The sequence below is a fragment of the Macrotis lagotis genome, chromosome 1 (genome assembly GCF_037893015.1).
Source record: "Macrotis lagotis isolate mMagLag1 chromosome 1, bilby.v1.9.chrom.fasta, whole genome shotgun sequence".
NCBI classification, from domain to species: Eukaryota; Metazoa; Chordata; class Mammalia; order Peramelemorphia; family Peramelidae; genus Macrotis; species Macrotis lagotis.
In genome coordinates, this window is record NC_133658.1 from 929,122,403 (window position 1) to 929,140,621 (window position 18,219).

Below are 18,219 nucleotides of genomic sequence, written 5' to 3' on the forward strand. Positions count from 1 at the left end.
ATTTAAGAGAGCAGGTAGAAGGAGCTTTTATAGATGAAGCACAGGAGAGAGATGAATTTGAAGATATATTGTGGTGTAAAAATGGAGTCAATAGATAAAGGGGAAATGTAATGGGAGAAAGAAAAAGGAGAGGAGGAACAGTCTAAGATATTTCATATAATAAGGTTTTTCTTTATTACAATGAGCTATTGCAATGATATGGAAGGGGGAAGGCAAGGGGGAATGAGGGAATCTTTGCTCTCATCAGAGATGGCTAGGAGAGGAAACAGCATATATACTCAATGGAGTATAGACATCTGTAGTAAGGAGAGAAGGGGGGGACAGGGGGAAGGGGGGTGATGTAAATGAAGGAGGAGAGGATGGACCATGGGGGAGAGTGGTCAGATAAAATACATTTTCTTTTTTACTTCTTGCAAGGGGCTGGGATTGGATGGCCTGTCCGGGACCATAGGGCTGGGTGGATGCTGGGTAAGGGGTGGTATGGGGGCTTGGGCCCTCTTGGCCCCAGGGCTGGGGATCTGCTGCTGTGCCACTCAGATACCCTACAGCAGAGACAGAGTGAAAGGAGAAAGAAAATATTGTACATGGTAGTGGAGAAATGCGAAAGGAGGGAGTTGTGATCAGCAATGGCAATGGTGGAAAAATATGGAAGTAACTTTTGTGATGGACTTATCATAAAGAATGTGATGAACAAAGACTGATGCACATTTATTATTATTATTATTTTCTGGGAGGTCTTGCAGGGCAAATGGGGCTGGGTGGCCTGCCTGGGGCCACACAGCTGGGTGATTGTTGGGTGTCTGAGGCCGGATTTGGACCCGGGTGCTCCTGGCTCAAGGGCCAGTGATCTGTCTGCCACCCAGCCGCCCCTACTATTATTATTATTACTATTTTATTTTATTTTGGGTCTTTTGGGGGGGGGTTGTAGGACAATGGGGTTGGGGTGGCTTGCATGGGGTTACACAGCTGAGTGATTTTTAGGAGTCTGGGGCTGGATTTGGGCTCAGGTGCTCCTGGCTCCAGGGCCGGTGCTTCATCCACTGCACCACCTGGCCATTCCTACAGTTATTATTATTATTATTTAATTTTAATTTTAATTTTTTTCTCTCCCCTTTACTTTATCGTTTATGTGGGCCTATATTTTCTTGGGGGGAGGGGGTATTATATTTATTCTCAAACAAGAATATTTTAGTAATGTATGAAAAACATTATTTGTACAAAATAAGAATAAACAAATAAAAAAGCAATACAAAAAATTTTAAAAAGAAAATGAAGGAGAAACATCATTGGAGATAAAACTCATGAATTTATTAATGAGAAAACTTTTTGCTTCAGCACTGATATAAGACATTCTAAATTTCTTCCTCTGCATAATATCATATAAATGTAATGAATTTGTCTATTTTAAACACCACATACTCTTCTTTTGGCTTATGAAAAAATGGTACCCTAAAATTGTCTGCTACACCTAACCTAATCCCAGTCTGATCACTGTGCCTGTGGTTGAAAAACATAAATTTTTACAAAGACTTTTGCCAATATGACTCCACTCATCAATGATCCAAGGAATTTGTTCACACTTATGAACCACATAAAACCAGTAGATCTGAAAGACGGATACTTCCTGTTTTGAAAGAACTCAGCAGGTATCCCATTCCCACTGTCAGCTTCATATTCTCCTCCACAGTTATCTTGATACAGAGGCCAAATACGAATCAGTATGTTTCACCCACTGTCAGCCCTGGGTGAAACAAATGTGGGAAATAAAGGCCAAGTTACCAAGTTGAGCTGGAGCTGCACCCAAGTCTTTTTGAAGTGGCTGCAGTGATTGGGAGTACTGTGAAGCTGACATTGGCAGCTTGGCAATAAAATCTAAGCTAGGAACCAAGCTTGTATGCCTCCCCAAACTAGTGAACAACAGACTCATGGCAATGTAATTGCCACGATCAGGAAAGCATTGCACCATCATCTTCCTTTTTTTTTTTTTAGGTTTTCTTTTTTGCAAGGCAAATAGGGTTAAGAGACTTGCCCAAGGCCACACAGCTTAGGTAATTATTAAGTGTCGAGGCTGGATTTGAACTCAGGTCCTCCTGACGCCAGGGCCGGTGCTCTATTCACTGTGCCACCTAGCCACCCCTACCATCATCTTCAATGTGCAAGCTCCTACCATGACAAACTCAGATGAAATCAATGAACTCTTTTATGAAGATCTGGAGATTTTCATCATCAATGTGCCAAAAGAGGAGATGTTAATTCTGTAGCAATTTAATGTCAAAGTCAGCATAAAGTAGAGAATGCTTGGGAAGAAGAGAGTCAGAAATAATGAAAGCAATGGGCTTTTACTATGAAAGACTTGTGTGTCTCAGGACCACCAACACTATCTTCCATTTACATAAATGCAATAAAATTTTATGAATGCTTTCCCACAGCAAACATCGGCATTTAATAGGCTATGTTATTACAAGAAGAGATAGTCAAGATGTGAGACGGATGAAGGTGATACGTGGTGCAGTGTTGGACCAATCATGGACTTGTCCTCTCCTAGTTGTACATACCTATTCAACAAAAGCTGAGGTCATAAGACAAGACAGCTATCAGAACCTCTCATGTGAACAGATTGTAACACTTCAATGTACATGGACTTTCTAATCTTCCTTGATTGGTACTCTGTATATCTCCTTAATGATCTTACTCTCTTCTCAGTCCCGAAGGAGAAATTGGATCAGTACCTAGACTTAGGGATCATTCGCTTTCAAATCTGCCTTGATCCAAAATACATCAAATTTCTACTCCTCAAATCATATCTCTGAACAGCTTGTTATGAACATATCCCTTCCAACGTTGATCATTGTTCTTTCTGGTTGTCTTTCATTTTTGTGCAGCATCCCTCACCCAAATCCAATTCATGTTTATATCATGCTATCAAAACTTTCCTACAATAATTGTTTTTAATATCCCATATTCAATGTCTTGGGATGTTTCTCTTCCATCCAAAGTCATGCCCCCATTTAACACATTCCCTGAAAACTAACAAGACAATTTCACCAACTGAAAGTCTTTCCACATTGATTACATTCATAAGGTTTTCTCCCAGTGTGGATTCTCTAATGAATGACCAATTGAGACCTCTATCTGATAAGACTTAAAGGTAAAGATCTTTGCACAATGATTACATTCATAAGATTTATCTCTGGTGGGATTCTTTGACATTTGATAAGATTGGAACTCTGCCTGAGAGTCTTTGTACATTGATTATATTTATAAGGTTTCTCTCCAGTGTGAATTCTCTGATGTTTAGTAAGATTGGAGCTCTGTCTGAAAGGCTTTCCACAGTGATTATAGTCATAAGATTTCTCTTCACTGTGGCTCCTCTGATGTACAACAAGACTAGAGCTGTATGGGAAAGTCTTTCTCCACAATGATTACACTCATGACATTTCTCTCAAGTGTGGATTCTCTGATGGTTAGTAAGATTGGAGCTGCTACTGAAAGTCTTTCCACAGTGATTACATTCATAAAGTTTCTCCCCATTTTGGATTCTCTGATGTATATAATGAGAGATGACTTTTCCCTGAAAGTTTTACCACATTCAACACACTCACGGGGCTTCTCTCTAGGATGAATTCTCTGGGGAGAACTAAGTGATGACTGTCTCCTCATTTTCCCATTGCATATCCTTGAGTAGTTGCTTTCCTGGTATGAAATTTCTGATGGTGAATGAAGGATGACTTTGCTTAAAAGATTTACCACATTCATTCAAACTATAGTTTTTTTTTTCTTTGTCAATTTTATGGTGCTCAATGAGGTCTGAACGGTAGCTCAAAACCTCCCCTTTATCACAGATATTAGGCATTTCCCCCACAAGGCTGTTCTGTGACCTAATGAGGTCTGAATTCAAGTTGAAAGCCATCTCACCTTGATAAGTTTGCACCTCAGGAGACTTTTCATGAGATCCAGCAGCTGCTAACTGTTCAGTAAAGTATTCACTATATTTACTGTCTTGAGAAGAGTCATTTCCTGACATCATTTTCCAACAGTGAATTAGGACTGAATGTTGCCTGACACTCATCCTATCTGTAGCAAAGTCACAGTGACTTTTTTGCTTTTTCTCTCTGTCTTGATTTCAGCCAAAAATTTCTCTCAAATGGAGGCCCCAGTGAACATCATTCACCCATCTTTGCTCTCCTGATGCTTCCATAGAAATCCTCAGCTTTGAAGTCATCTCCCTCATTTCATTCATGCTCTTTCCAGCAGAAAACACTGGCCAGAAGATACACACACAAACACAATATAATTTTTTCCTGAAAGGAAACAGATTAATAAGCTGTTTCCCTAGGGAACTGGAAGAGTCTTGAAATTAAAATGGGCAGGGGTGGCTAGGTGGCACAGTGGATAAAGTACCGGTCCTGGAGTCAGGAGTACCTGGGTTCAAATCTGGTCTCAGACCCTTAATAATTACCTAGCTGTGTGGCCTTGGTAAGCCACTTAACTCCATTTGCCTTACAAAAAAACCTAAAAAAAAAAATTAAAATGTGCAGAATGAGTCATTTGAATTTTTTGTTTTTTATTTTTTTTTGGCAAGACAATGGGGTTAAGTGGCTTGCCCAAGGTCACACAGCTAGGTAATTATTAAGTGTCTGAGGCCGGATTTGAACCAAGGTCCTCCTGACTCCAGGACCGGTGCTCTATCCACTGTGCCACCTAGCTGCCCCTAGAATCAATCATTTAAAAATGCCATTAGTTCACATTCCCAGGTTGATTTCATTTACAAAGAGTTTCACATACAAATAGATTCTCACAATAAATCTGCAACACAGATAAAATAAAACATTCTTACTACATTCTCAACTCAGGTCATGAAGCTCAGAATGACAGTGACCTGACCAACCTCTATGACAAGAAGAAAATCTCAGCGTCTGGATAACCTCTGTCCTTAAGTACTAGATAACCTTTTTCCAGTGATCTTTTTTTTGAAATCATAAAATTCTTATGTTATGGCATATTCACTTATTTATATCTGAAAGTATGTGTGTACAGACCACTGTTTAAGCAGTAATTGAAACAAGGAGGCCAGTAGATGTAGTCCATCTCACAGTAATGTCATTTCCTTTTTTTTTTGGCAAGGCAATGGAATTAAGTGACTTGCCCAAGGCCACACAGCTAAGTAATATCATTTAAGAAGTATTGCTACACTCGTCCAAGTTCATGAAGACTAAGATAAATGTATTCTAAAAAAAAGTAACTTAACAATTTTAAAATCAAAGTTTTGGTTGTATGCTTTAAATTCAGGGGTGGCTAGGTGGTACAGTGGATAGAGCACCGGCCCTGGAGTCAGGAGGACCAGAGTTCAAATCCTGCCTCAGACACTTAATAATTACCTAGCTGTATGGCCTTGGCAAGCCACTTAACCCCATTTGTCTTGCAAAAAAAACTAAAAAAAAAACTTTACTTCATCACATTCTATAGTTCTTAAACTTGTTAACAATGATTACAACCATTTGACTAGAGAGTGAACCATCATCTCACATAGGATTAGGAGGCTATCCCTGTCAAGTCCCAGGCCCAATGAGATATCCCTGATGCCTAGTCTCCTAGTGGTCATTTTCCTCTTTTTTTTTCCTAATTGTAAACCCTTCTATGTCTCTATCCTTCAATGACTGTGTTAGCATATTTTGGGGGATTCCAGGGGGTTACTATTATGCTTTTCTGCATTGATTGTAGCTGCCATACATTTGAAATAAGGATACCTTGGAGTAGAGAAGTCTTCAATCTTTGCCTGAGACTCAGATAATGCATGCGACTCCTAAGTTTTCATGATGCAATTTAATGTTTTATTGGAATTGAGTCCAATAGTTTTCACAATCAGACAAGCAGCCTAAAACTGGGAGTGATGGGATTCCAAACATGGGCAATGATGCTTCAGGTCCACGAGGAGAAGCAAGAAATCTGAGAGAAGGTTTGTAAGACCCTAATCATCTCTCACAGTGTCCTATAGAGGCTACTACTCTCCACAGCAAATGTAGGTAACATCATCTCAGCCCACATTATGACAAGACAATCCTTTGACTTCTCCCTAACTGACTCCCTAAGCCAATCACCACAGCAGCTTTTTCAAACTTTTTTAATTCCTTCCCAGTATTCCCATATGACTTATTGCCCTGCTCCAACCCTCTTAGCATAGAATTTGGGCTCATATTTCATTATATAACAATTGAATATTTACCAAGAGCTTTTATAACCTCCTTCTCATGTCACATAAATCAGAATTCTTTTCTACCTTTATTCCTTTCTCACATGAGGAAACCTTCCTGATTTATCCTTTATATATTTTTCACATAATGCTCGCCAAGTTGACTTTCCCTCTGCTCTCTCATTACGCAATATGCCTTACCTTTCTTGGAATCACCAGAACTTAATACTTACCTGAAACATGGTTGTTTGGTTGGTTCTTGTCCATTATGATCAAAGAAGTCCAATATGACTTCACTATGTTAGAGACAAGTTACAGCATGTCCAACTAAGGCTGATAAGACCAATACGAGAATGTTCTATCAAGTTCAGACACAAATAGTTCATGTGAACACCTGAGGAGGATCCTCTAAACTTGGTCATGTCACATTTCCTTTGAGCTGCTTCCCTTCTGCCTTGCTGATAGAGCACAGCCCCCTCTCTTATGAGGGCACTCCATGCTGGGTGGTCCTATGCCAGTGTCTCCCATGCTATCCAAGCAATTCTAAAGTTCTTGAGAGAAATTGAGAGTGCCCTTGATTTGATGTTTTCAACCCCATGGTGAGCACTTTCCCCATGTGAGACTCCTAAAAAGTAATATTTTTCGTAAGCTTACATTTGTCTTTATAACGACCTGGCCAGCCCAATATAGGTGCATTCTCTGTAATAATGTTGGAATTCTTGGCAGTTTAACTTGAAAAGGGACCTCAGTATCTGGAATCTTCTCCTGCCAGCAAATCTCCTTAAGGCAATTTTAATGGAAGTGATTCATTTTTCTGGCATGGCCCCATTAGATTCTCCAGATTTCAGACCTCCACACAATGAGATCAGCACAATGGTTCTTAGACCTTCAGTTTTGTAGTTGGTCTAGTACCAACTTTCTTTCCCATATTGCTTTAGGAGCCTCCCAAATACTGAACTAGTTCGGTAAATGCATGTATCAATCTGATTATCAATGTGTACTGGTCTGTCCAAGTTAAATGAACTTATCCACAAACTTCTTTTGCTGTAACCAATAGATTTACATATGGTTGGTGTGGTGCTGGCTGATGAGGCACTTTGCAGTTTGTTTCTTTTTTTTTAAGGGTTTTGCAAGGCAAATGGGGTTAAGTGGCTTGCTCAAAGCCACACAGCTAGGTAATTATTAAGTGTCTGAGGCTGGATTTGAACTCAGGTACTCCTGACTCCAGGGCCAGTGCTCTATCCACTGCACCACCTAACCACCCCACCTTGGTGTTTCTTGGTGTTGGTCGCTAGGCCAAAGGTGTCAGAAGCAGTAAAGGATGGATCCATCCTTAATTGCATTTCTGCTTTAGAAGCTACAAAGAGTGCACAGTTGTCTGCAAACAGATTACCCACCATTCATCTTGGCTTGTCTTTTCTAGTCAAAGAATTTAGCCTCAGTGTAGTAGCTGACCGTGATGCCATCATCATCACTTCATAAATGCTGATCGACTTGAAGAGTCTAGAAAACAACTTCATTAAAGAGTTTTCTAGAAAATCATAGGAGAATTCCTAACAGTGGGTCCTTTGAAGCCATAGTCTTATCCCTGGACAGGAAGTAAAAGGCCTTACCAACCAGGTCCTTCATTTCACAAATGGTGAATTTGAAGTTCAGAAATCCAGTGACTTGACCAGGATTCCACTGCTAAAAATGTCTGAACAAGATTAGTAATGAGCTCTTCCTGCTCCCAAGTCTAGCATTCCCTTCTCTGTGACTTGTAGCACCTCTTCTGATAATAGCCTTCAAGAAATCGCTTCCATTTAACATACCTGGACAGGAGGTTCTAGGGTCTTCTCATTTTAGCATGCATAGTTCTTCACCTTTCTCCAAATGGAAGATCAATACTTCTCTAGGAACCAGTACACCTAGGGGTGGGAATCAAAAGGCAAGAGGAGGGAAAAACAAGTACAAAATAGTTCTCTTCAGGGAAAGGGGCTGTGTAAGAAGGGTTACCAGATGGTTCCCAGGATACCTCAAGGATCATTTTCATGATCTTTGTTTTCAGGAGCTTTAGTGGTAGATGGGATGAGATCATTTGAAAGCAGAAAAATCAGTTTTCCTCACTTTTTTCCAAGGAAAGATTGACTGATTTTATAGATTCTATCGTCTAGAAATTAAGAGGCAGCTGGTAATAGAGTGCAGAATGTGTTGGGCCTGAATTCAGGAAGCCCTGATTTCAAATTCAGTCCCAGACTGTTATTACCTAAGTACCAGAGTCAAGCTACAAAAACCTGTTTGCCTCAGTTTCCAAATATTCTTAAAGAAAGTCTTTAGCTCTTTGCCTGTCACATGTAAGTAAATATAAATGCTCTCTTCCTTTTCTATTATTTGTTTCTATTATTTCTGTTATTTGTAGAATTTGGGGGAGGCATGAAGGAGGACCAAGCCCAAACTAGCTCCACTAGGCTTCTAAGAATAAGAGAAGGTGTGAGGAACTAAAATTTTAGACTTCTCTTAACCTTCCAGAGATCAGACCCAGCCCAAAGAGGAAGAGGTTACTTGGGGAGAGAGGAACTTCATGCTCTGGCCATCTCCAAGCTAACTTTGCCAGAACAGCTTTCAGAGACTTGGCAGACAAACTTCATGTTCAGAGAGATGGCAGATTATATGTAACCTCTGAGATTCTTCCCAATTTTGAGATTCACCAACCCTGCTTTGATCTTTGACCTCAGGATCCCAAGAGAAACCCTCAGGAGAAATGAAGGAATGCCCAGCTCCCTGTTACACAGTGAGAAATCAGGCAGCAGGAGGACTCTGGTCATAGGAAATCAGCACTTTGGTCTTTCTAAGAACTGATAAATACTCCAATCCTGCACATGAAGGAGGAAATGAAGGCAGTTCCTTTGATTGTAGATTTAGTTACCAAAGAAAGTGTCCTTACCCAAAAAAGAGCATGTTCTGGGCAGTCTACAGCATGACCTTCTTTTACCTTCTTTCTGATCATGGTCCAAGAGACCCCCCTCATCCCAAGAGAATTCCATGAACACATTCTTGAAACTCACCAACTCCAAAACCATGAAAAAAATCATAAGATTTAAAGATGGAGAGACTTTAGAATTCATCTAGTCCAGTGCTCATCAACTGACAGGAAGAAACTGAAGCACAAAGGAAGGATTTCCCCAAAGCTTATATCCTTATTAGTGTCAGAGTCAACACTTAGAGTCAAAACTTGGGTATCTCAAATTCTAGGAGAAGTTTGGGTTTTTTGTATTTGTAGTTAGAATAAAGTTGATAAATGTGTTACTATCAATACATTTCCTCATGGACTCCACAGGGAGGTAGGAGGATCACTACCAGAGAAAGAGATGAGATGAAATATCTTCTTCATTAGAATAAACAAAAGTGAGATGGCAGAAGGTACTATGTGTTTAGGATTGAGAGAAGAGGAGGAAGTTTTCTGCGATTTCTAAATTTCTAAAAAGGGCAAAAAGATAAAGAACAGAGGTGGCTCATTTCCTGAGGGCCAAAAATAAAACTCTTTTTCAGAGGAATCTTAAGAGATGTTAGCCACAATCTGTAATGAATTCGATAGCTTAAGACTGTTTCCAGTCCAGGAAAAAAGAGCTCTCTATTGTTAATTGAAGGCTTGAGATGACTTATGGTAATACAAATCATAAAGGAAATATCTCATGCTCTTGTTTTATGCTTGCTTTCATTTCTTAATGATATTTATTTCTTAATTTTGAAATTTAGGTCTATAAAAAATAAGTGAAAAAAAGAAGAGGAAAGGAAGTTTCCTTGATTTATTAATAAAGGAGATATCTTATAAAACAAGGTTGGGTTTGATTTAATTCATGAGGACATTGCCAGTTTCCTTGTGTGAAGTAAAGGACCTCAAGATATCCCTTGAGCTCTGGGACTTGGGAGAAAACGCATCAAGAGAATGAGGTAAGAGGCCAATAGATGAATGATGTATGGGGGAGGTTGAAAATACATTGGTAACCTAGCTGTGTGGCCTTGGGCAAGCCACTTAACCCCATTTGCCTTGAAAAAACCTAAAAAAGAAAAAAGAAAAAAGAAAAGAAACTACATTGATACTTGGAATCAGCCATCTATTTTTTCATCTGGCCAAATGTGGAAGTCATGTTTGACCAATATGCTAAGAATCTGATGGTCTGGGGAGGCTAGGTGATGCAGTGGATAGAGCACCGACCTTGGAGTCAGGAGTACCTGAGCTCAAATGCAGCTTCAGACACTTAATAGTGACCCCATTGCCTTGCAAAAACCCAAAACATAAATGAATAAATGAAATTAATCTTATAAAAAAAGTTGATGGTCTTTCTTCTCCTTTTGTGTCATTTCCATTATTGAATGATATAATTTACTCTTTTAAAGTTTCTATTCTTTTAGTGCAGTTCTCTATCCTGTAGGTAAAATTCTGCTTACTTTGTCGTTATTTTGATGTCTTCAAAACAACAAATTTATGTTCTATTTACAATTCACGCTTCATTCTAAAATTATGTGGTTTCTAATGTTTGTCTCCTAGACAAGTAAGGAATTGTGTGATCTGTTCTCCTCGTTTTGGAGATACCCGAGAATCTATATACATTCCCTTTCACCAGAATCTCTTAGGTAAGTGTTCTTCCCTTCACAGCTTTTATTTGCAGACAGATCTCACTGGAGGAAGGCAACTCCACTTGATTGATAGTTGGTTCTCCAATTCACTCACAACAGAAACTTCCAAACTTCTTTCTTCCTCTCTCTCTCTAGGGTAAGGATACTTTCTTTGGTAACTGAATCTACCATCTGTGCCCACTGAGGGGTGGGGCCATGAAGTGTCATTTAAGGAGAGCCCAGAAGAGCCATCTCATTTCTGTCATGGGTATAGTACTTTGGGACCTAATCCTTTGCCAAGACCATCCATCTCATGACTCCGAACCTTTCCAATGACAGACTCTCATGCTGGAAAGGTCCTCCCTCCTCCCCTGATCCTCCTGACTTACTTCACATCTCACCTTGGGAAAACAAGCTTCTCCATGTCCCTGAATCTGCTGGAGCCTGGCCTCTCAGAATTCCTCCCATCTCTATAGAGAGCTTGTCTCGACACAGCTCATGAGCTACTGTCTCCCCATTAGACTGGCAGCTCCTGGAGGGAAAGGATTGGTTTTTTCTTCCTTTGTGAAAGAGTTGAGTTTCTTTTATCTCTCAGCTGAACTCTGCTGGACTACCCACAGAAAAAAAGGCCCTAACCCAGAGGAGCTACTTTCTAATAATGACTTGACATAAGACATGGTAAAGGAGGCAGCTAGGTGGTGCAGTGGATAGAGCACTGGCCCTGGATTCAGGAAGGAGTACCTCAGTTCAAATCCAACCTCAGACACTTGATAGTTGCCTAGCTGTGTGACCTTGGGCAAGCCACTTAACCCATTGCCTTGCAAAAAAAACAAAGAAAAGATTAAATTAGGGGCGGCTAGGTGGTGTAGTGGATAAAGCACCGGCCTTGGAGTCAGGAGTACCTGGGTTCAAATCTGGTCACAGACACTTAATAATTACCTAGCGGTGTGGCCTTGGGCAAGCCACTTAACCCCATTTGCCTCGCAAAAAAAAAAAAGACATGGTAAAGGAGAAGATCTTAGCAAAACCTAGGAAGATTTGTGTGGGAGCAGAGGCAGAAGAAAATGAGCAGCGCCAGGACAATTTCTGCCTGGACACAGTCCAGGACAAGAGCTGGGGAAGCTTTCAGGGCTCTGCTCCAGACCTGTCCAGGCAAGACTCAAGTATGAGGGGTATTCTGGACCTTCAGCTACTACAAGGGAGAGCTTGGTCACAAGAACAGAAAGAGGGAAGATATATGTATGTATGTATGTATGTATGCATGTTTGTATGTGTATTGTGGAGTAAGCATGCAAAAGGAGAGGAAAGACAAGATCTCTATGGAAAAGAGACTACTGAGTGAAATGATGAACCTTGTGACTCCATTGGAATGAGGGTGCCCAGTCCCCAAGTAGGTTCAGGGGACAAGGAGGCAGGATTATAGGGTTCTTTCAGAGAGTGAAGGCTCTTGATGGAAAAACTAAATCTCAGAATAGAGGACAAGGAGATAGGACTGGAAAAGGGGGGAGGGCCAAATAGGAAGGCTGAAGGCAGTATGGGGTAGGTCTGAAGGTCAGTCAAGTAGGACCTATCTGATATTATTTAAGATGGAATTAATATTTCTTAATCTATATATTTCTGATCATAAGTGAGTCTCTTAACCTCTAATGGTTATAAAATGTCAGACTGCTGTGTAAGGCCGGACTCCTACAATGCTGACTTACACCCATGGCAATACTGTCTGGTTACCTCAAAGTTAGTACCTGATCAACAGACTTTAAGATAAGAGACATCCTGGATAAGCAGAGAGAGAGAATCCTATTGTTATTTGTAAACATTTACTCTTCAACATAAGTGGTATTCTTAGCAACAGAAATTTTAAGGAAATATTGTAAGATTTGAGAGAATTATACTTTAAAGTCATGTCATTTATGTGAAATCTCATTGGTTAGACACCAAGTGTTTTATTATTCTTTGTTCATTTTGTAGAAAATGCCCGTAAAATGTTGTCAATGTTGGCACTGGTAAGGATGCCAACCAACCATGAGTTCTGGGTAAGATCCTAGAGAATTAAACTTCATTTATAAAACTAACTTTGTTTGCTGACTTTGCTTCTGACAGCCCACCCAAGACTCCCCATAGCTAGGAGGTAGTCTGAAGATCAGACAGCCAGAATTTTTCAAAATTGCAAAAAGCCTGATCATTGGAACAAACAGTGTAGGTCCCTTCTCAGAGATTTAGAAAATAGTGAAAACCAAAAATTAACAAATCCTTCCAAGTTTTTAAAACCCCTCTTTCTGCTCCTCTTGGACAGTACCAGTTTCAGCTACTGTCCTGTCTCCCCCTCCTGTGGTGGCCAATCCTCCCTCTGCTGCAGTATTCACTGTGACTGACCTAGGCAATAGCTATCTTTCCGATACCTGATCCTTCCAGAAATAAATATATTTCTGCTTTCAAATGGGAAGGTGAACAACCCTCATAGACAGATTGATGTAAAAATTTACTTTGGAATGTAATGAGGCTCAACTCAGTTGTTTGGAAATGGAATGTTTTCTGGATTTTTCCTCTGGTTTGTTGGAGATTTGTCACCTTCGGTGGTATTTTTTATTTTCCTTCTGGGGAGGGTGCTGAAGACTTTTCTTAGATAAGCATAAAGGAGTTGCATGGCAGCCCCTTGTCTTTGAACATGTAGTGTTTAGGGGACCCTCTAATGTGATAGCAAGGTGGTGTTTCCCCTAAGTTTGAGGGGGATCTCTAGTTCGAAGTGTTCTTTATGTGTTTTATATGTGTTCATGTTAAAATACAGGCAGAGGGAAGGTCTCAGCTGTCTCTGCATGGTCAGGTCTGCTGGTGTGTCTCTGTCTTCTGATTGGTCAATCTTCCTCTCCATTCTCCCTTTACAAAAGTAGATGTTTTTCTTTTCCAAAAACCTCATGATTTGGCACCACAGGACAAATTTTCCTGAAATCATCTTGTTTTGGGGGGAATAAGAGGGTTCTCTAATTTTCTATTGTTTCTTTCCTGGCCTGATTGACTAGTAGGGTTTTATTTACTAATTTTACAAATTATACAAATAAGGGACCTAGAAGAAATTGAAATTGTCCCCCCCAATTTTTTGACTGGTCTTAATTAGCATGTTAAATGAAAAACCTAATAATAATTTAGATTAATGGTCTCTCTGTGTTGCTCCCCCAGCATCTCTTCTTTACTCTCCTCTGGCCCAGAGATCTGAGGTCACTGGAGCTTTTGAGGGATTGGGGAGGGCTAGTCCAGAGCCCCTAAAATCTCCCAACATAAGGATGCCAGTGCACAATCTTTGATCTACTAAAATTACATCTCCTAACAGTGCTGGTTTGTTGAGTTCTCATAAAATAATTAAATGTTGATTTCAAAATCAATGATGGAAGCTGAAAATTTTATTCTAATACTATTTCTCAGAAACTGCAGAAAGAAAAGTTTTGTTATTGTTTAAAAAAATAATAGAGGAAAGAAATATCAGTAACTTACACATATATATTAATGACCCAGAAGACTAAATTTTGGGTTGATTTAATCCAAAATTTAGTTCTGAAGGGAAAAGGTAACTGGACTATATAAATTAAGAAATGTATTGAAGCTACATGATCACCTTTTTAATGAGATGCCCCTCCACATCACTTTTTAAAGCCAATGCTTGAAAGAAATTTGACTTAAGGTTGTTTGTAAGATTAATTTAATTAGGTATAATTCTCCATGTCTTAAACCAACAGACCCTTCCTTTTTGTATATACCCTGGAGGTCAAGGAAGGTCGAACTTAGTATTCTGTGGTAATCGGGATTTATTACTTGTGAAGAATTGGGGATTAATTCATAATACCTAAAAATAAATTTGTATACTAAAAGAGGTTCGATAAAGTCCAATTTCAAAATTTTTTTTTTTTGCTTTAAGATTGAATGGGGGGGGGTGGCTAGGTGGCGCAGTGGATAGAGCATCAGCCATGGAGTCAGGAGTACCTGAGTTCAAATTCGACCTCAGACACTTAATAATTACCTAATTGTGTGGCCTTGGACAAGTCACTTAACCCCATTGCCTTGCAAAAACCTTAAAAAAAAAAAGATTGAAGAAGTCTTTTTTTTTTTTTTTTTGGTTTTTGCAGGGCAGTGGGGTTCGGGTGGCTTGCATGTCACACAGCTGGGTGATTTTTGGGTGTACGGGGCCGGATGTGGGCTCAGCTGCTCATGGCTCCAGGGCTGGTGCTCCATCCATTTGCGCCACCTGGCCATGCCTACAATTATTACTATTATTTATTTTTAATTTTAATTTTTTTCCTCTCCTTTATCACTCAAGCAATATTTATGGGGGGGAGGGGGTATTTCATTTACTCTTAAACAAGAATATTTTATTAATGTAAAAAAACATTATTTGTACAAAATGAGAATAAATATTAAATAAAAAATGTACATTAAAAAAAAAGATCGAATGAGAGAGATGTCCATCACTTTACAAGTTCATATGTTATCCTTTTTAACATCAGGAATTTATTACTGTCTTTTTTAAGACTCAGACTTTTGTAAGTTTTTTAAAGTGTATTTTATACAAGAGCAACTAAATTTTCAAATCTCTGAGCTAATTTATTGCAAATAATATATTTGCTTATAGCTATCAAAGAAGTTTCTATTTTTTTAAGTCTGTTATTTGTGAAACAACCCACTGTTGGCTATTATTGAGCATTTAATGTTTGCAAGTAGGTACATTTTTGCTGTTTTGGAGTTAGCATGTGCAAGATTAAATTCCTGAAAAACCTCGTTTTCTTTTTGAAACTGATAGAAGTAATTTGGGTAGAAGTGAATAAACTTATGAAATTATTAAATGTTCTACTACTTTGGTGAATAAGCTAATGACCTCCGCAGTCATATTACCTGAGATGGAAGAGGATAAGTGCCCCATGGTCACATGTTTACAAGAACATCCCCTCATATCTGGAGGAAATGTAAAGGTGAAAAGGTCCTTTTTCTCTTTTGGTCTGCAGGCAGCATTATGGTCCCTTTGACTAAAAGGGGGGTAGTAATAGAATGATATAAGATTTAGTATGATTGTTAGTATAATTTTGTAACAGCAGTTTTGCATTTTAAAATATGGTAGTAGGTTTTCTGTAATAATCAAACCTCTTAATATTGTTCTCAACTATATATTTACTTATCTGATGGAGTTACTATGCTTCAAAATTTTTTATAACTATTCATTTTTTTCTTTCTTCATTTTTACTGCTCTCTATATACATATATAATTACATTGTAAATTCCAAACATGTTTTTTTATAGGTATATGCATGTGTTGAAGCATATTAATGGAAATTTTTAAAGAAAATTTGTTTCTATGTGTTATACATATATTTCCAATCTTTTGTTATAAAATCATCTAGGCAACATGGTTAACATTTTGTGGTTTTTCCTTTAACATTCATTATTACCACTCTACAAACATAATCAAAATATGCCAAAATATGCCATTATTTTTGATCCTTTAATTTATGAAGTTTAGAGCTGAATCTGTCTCGTTATAGAAAATTGTAATAAAAATGTCAGGGGGGGTGGCTAGGTGGTGCAGTGAATAGAGCACCGGCCTTGGAGTCAGGAGTACCTGGGTTCAAATCCAACCTCAGACACTTAATAATTACCTAGCCGTGTGGTCTTGGGCAAGCCACTTAAACCCATTGCCTTGAAAAATCTAAAAAAAAAAAAAAAATGTCACGGGACTGAAATTGGCTTCCTATTTTAAGTCTGAAATCCATGTACCAAAGGAAAAGACTGGGGGGGGGGGGGGGGGGGTCATAGTCCATAGAAGCCAGAAGATACATATCCATATTAATCATGTTCTGCAAGAATCAGAAGAGAAAAATTCATGGGAAAGAAAAGCAATTTTTAAGATTTTAGAATTATTAAATATTTTATTTATTAATTTTTCCAATTACAGGCAATGGTAGGTTTCAACAATCTTTGATTTGCAAGGTTTTGAATTCTAAACTTTTCTCCTTCCCTCCCTTTGATCCACCCTCCCCTTGACAAGAAAGCAAACTAAAATAAGTTATGCATGTATAGCCATGCTTGACATGCATCCTCCCTATTAATCATGTTGTGAAAGAATCAAATCCAAATTAAAAAAACACTAAAGAGAAAACAAGAAATAATACATAAGATAACTTTTAAAAAATAGAAGATAGTAAGTTTTGGTCTACACTTAACTCTACAGATCCTTCTCTGGCTAGAGATGGCCTTTTCTATCACAAGTCTTGTAGAATTGTCACTGATTATTGTGCTGCTGAGATGTCCAACAATGACTGATTATTACTCAATGTTGCTATTAGTGACTATAATTTTCTTCTGGATCTGTTCACTTCACTCTACAGCAGGTCATCTTTTTCAGGCTATCCTGAAGACCCGTCCCACATGATTTTTTTTTTAGTTTTCAAGGCAATGGGGTTAAGTGGCTTGCCCAAGGCCACACGGCTAGGTAATTATTAAGTGTCTGAGGCCGGATTTGAACCCAGGTACTCCTGACTCCAAGGCTGCTGCTCTATCCTCTGCACCACCTAGCCATAACCCCTTGTGATTTCTTACAAAACAATCATATTCCAACATTTTCATATACCATAATCTGTTCAACCCGCCATCCCCTCAGTTTCCATATCTTTGCCACTTCCTTTACCTGTAGTCTCCAGTTATGCTTTTACTTCTTCTCATCCTGGGACAGTAACCATGGACAATGCCATAGAATCTTGTAATCAGTGGCATCAAAGGGTATCCTTCTGATCAAGTGTCCAATGTGAGTACAAGTGGGTTGACAAATTTCAAAATTTGTTGTTGGCTGACCATTGATTTTCTGCAGCACATTCTGCACTGGAGGGCACTGCATTCTCACCCCAGTGAAACAAATCTATCCTCTCAAATCTGGGTTGGAGAATTGTTCATCACATCTTTCTGTTGGTGCTGGCACTCCAGAATTAGTTTGGAGGCACTATTTTAAAATTGTTTGGAGGACGATTTGGGAGAGATTAAGTGAGTTCCTGCCTTAACTCTGCCATATTGACTCTATTCCTTGGTGTAAACATTCTATGGTTGGGAAAATGAAGGCAATAAATGTCAGAGATTGAATTTGAATTCACATGAACTTTATGTATTATGTATTGTTATAACCCCCAGCTCAAAGAAATTGAAAAAGAAATACATGTCCAGTGATTACAAATGTGAAGCCTGTATCAAATTGCTTTCTTTTGGCAGTTGGGGAGAAGGAAGAGAAGGAGGAAAAAAATTGTAAAACTCAAAGTCTGGCAAAAAAAATTATTGGTAAAAACTACCATTGTACATAGTTGGAAAAATAAATAAAATATTTATTTTTTTAAAAAAGAACTAGATGGCCAACAGTTATCGAAATAATTATATCAGAATTTTTTATGTCAAGAAAGAACAGGGAAAGA